Genomic DNA, 2,387 nt, shown 5'->3' on the forward strand with positions numbered 1-2,387 from the left:
TTTTTTTTTTTTTTTTTGGGGGGGGGGGGTGGATCAGCACAGGGCTGCTGCTCAGCTCCCTGAGGCCAAACACAGTTTCAGGGTGCCCGGAGTCACCCCAGGGGTGCGATGCGGGTGCCGCAGCCCCGTCTGCTGGCAGCAGCTTCATCCTGAATCATTCCTCCTTCACTTTTTCTTTATTTTTCCCCACCGTATTCTTCACAGGAAGAAGACATCCATCCTGCTGCAAGCCTAGATGCCCGAGGGGACATCCTTGCCTGGGTGCTCCCTGCTTGGCCCTAACGAGGCCCATCAGTGCTAATGAAGAAATGACCTCCAGGTGCTGTGAGGCTGGGATGGTCTGGGCGGGGCAGGACCCGGCCAAAGCTTTTTAGCCTCTGCCGGTTTCTCCCGGAGCTCCCTGTCGCTAGCAAGAAGCTGCCAGGCAGTTACCCTGCTTTTCCAAGGCTTGCACAGGGACGGTGCTGCCAGGCCCTGACCTTGTGTGCTTTTTTTTTTTTTTTTTTTTTTTTTTTTTTTTGACAGAAGCCCGAAGGGGGAAAAGATAAAAAAAAAAAAAAAATCCCTTTTTTTTTTTTTTTTTCTTTTTTTACTCCAGCTAGTGCACGTGGCTGCTTATGTGCTCACATCCTGCCTGCTTTGGAGGTAATGCAGGGCCCCTGGTGGGCTCCCTTTGCTTTTATTGAAGTCTCCACGGTGCTTCTGCTCTGCTCCCACTTTCGTCCTTGGGAGGGTTAGTGGGTGTTTTCAGGCTACTTCCTACTCTGAGCGACGAAGGTGACTGGGAAGGGGCAGCGCTGCTTGGTCCAGCTCTCAGTCTGCTGGGAATGCGGTTGTCTTTCCGCAGGTTTGGGGCCAGCGGGAGGATGCCGGTGGCGTTAAAGCGCAGATGGACCCGGAGAGCGAGGCGAGCGCGGAGCGCCCTCGGGATGGAGTCGTAAGCCGGGCGTCGGAAGACAGACTCTGCTCTTGCGGTCGGGGGTGCGCAGGTGGGCTGTGCGGCGTTGCGCTTCCTTCGCAGCCCCGATAGCGCGCTCCTCGTGGAGGCACGGGGTTGACGAATCGGGAAGCACGGCGAGCACAGCGTGCGTAGCGCGACTGCCCTTACGGTGGGAGTTCAGGGCCCGGGTGCCAGACTGCTGCGTCTTCTCCGGTGGCCCTGCATCCCTGAGCCGTCTCTGTGATTTGCAGGTTGCGGTGCAGTTGACGACGTTGAGGAAGGCCACCAGCCCTGCCCTCGCGGAACGCGTTGAAGAGCCTCGAGGCACGTTAGCGAGCAGGGAGCGACCGGCGGCCGCCCTGAAGGAGAGGTAGCTGCGAGACTATTGTGACCTTTCCTGGGTCCCCGTCGAGCCCTGCGAACTTGTTTTTGTTTTGTTACAGTCGTGGCTGAAACCGCCGTTCCCGCGCTCGGTGCGCGTCCTGACTCGCAAGCAACTGGTGAGTCAGTCGTTTGTTTTGTAGCGGGTTTGCTTGGCGCTCCTTAAACGCACGAAGGGGCTGTTGGAGGCTGATACCGGCGAGTAATACATTCCCCACAGGAAGGCGAGCTACCTTTTGCTCGGCTAGCTAGGCAGCTTGCTCTTCGTGGGACGGGTTTGTTAGTACAGTTATTTCTAGACTGAGATGTCACGGACTCGTCTCGGTTAGGTTTTTTGGGGTGGAGAATATCTTAGAGCAGCTCGCTGGAGTTGCGGCGTCTCTTACCGATTGGTGTTTGTTTTCTTTCAGCCCAAGTACGGTAACGGGCGTCCCGCTCCATCAGCGTCGCAGCGCCTCCGGTTGGACCAGGCTGTCAAGTAAGCGTTACGCTTTTGGTCTATTTTTTCAGTGTTTTTCTTAAGTGAAGCTATGTTAAATGAAAGCTGTTTGTTTTGACGCGGTGGAGGAAGGAGCGCCTTGTTTTAGTAAGGCGTTGTAAGTTAGCAGCATAGCGAAAGATGGATTGTATTGGTGCATCAGCATTGCGGTAGTCATCTCGTTCACTGTAGGTGGAGAGATTGTATCGGTATCTTGGTTTTGGCTTGTGGCGGCTTTTTTTTTTTTTTTTTTTGTCTGTCTCGTTTGCTGGAGAGATTGTATTTTGCAGTCATCTTAGTTTTGGCTTTTTTTCTGTCTTTGAGCTTGCGGTCATCTTGTTTTTTTGGGGGGGGCTGTGCTTTGTGGTAGTTGTGTCTTGGCATCTTGGTTTTTTTTTTTTTGCTGTCTTGCTGGAGAGATTGTATTTTGTGGGTTTTTTTTTTTGGCTGTCTTGTTTTCTGTTGAGGTTGTATTTTGTAGTTATCTTGGTTTCTGGTTCTGTTTTTTTTTGTCTTGTGATCATCTTAGTTTTGGTAGTTGTCTTGTTTTCTGTTGAGGTTGTATTTTGTAGTTATCTTGGTTTCTGG

General features: G+C 52.5%; 1 long non-coding RNA gene across 3 annotated transcripts in view; it reads left to right on the forward strand.

Moving 5' to 3' along the window:
- LOC122180395 overlaps nt 1-2,381 on the forward strand; it is a 4,565-nt gene extending 2,184 nt beyond the window's left edge. For 2 of the 3 annotated variants that reach the window (XR_006179045.1, XR_006179044.1), the window contains 6 exons: nt 205-319; nt 599-645; nt 848-989; nt 1,192-1,310; nt 1,384-1,440; nt 1,732-2,381. This is a non-coding gene — a long non-coding RNA (uncharacterized LOC122180395). Of the gene's footprint in view, nt 1-204; nt 320-343; nt 483-598; nt 646-847; nt 990-1,191; nt 1,311-1,383; nt 1,441-1,731 lie in introns of those variants that run through there. The other variant, XR_006179043.1, reaches the window with a different exon arrangement.
- Nucleotides 2,382-2,387: the final 6 nt, after the last annotated feature.

The sequence above is a fragment of the Lagopus leucura genome, unplaced genomic scaffold, assembly GCF_019238085.1.
Source record: "Lagopus leucura isolate 7727_CA_CO unplaced genomic scaffold, USGS_WTPT01 Super-Scaffold_100004, whole genome shotgun sequence".
Lineage (NCBI taxonomy): Eukaryota > Metazoa > Chordata > Aves > Galliformes > Phasianidae > Lagopus > Lagopus leucura.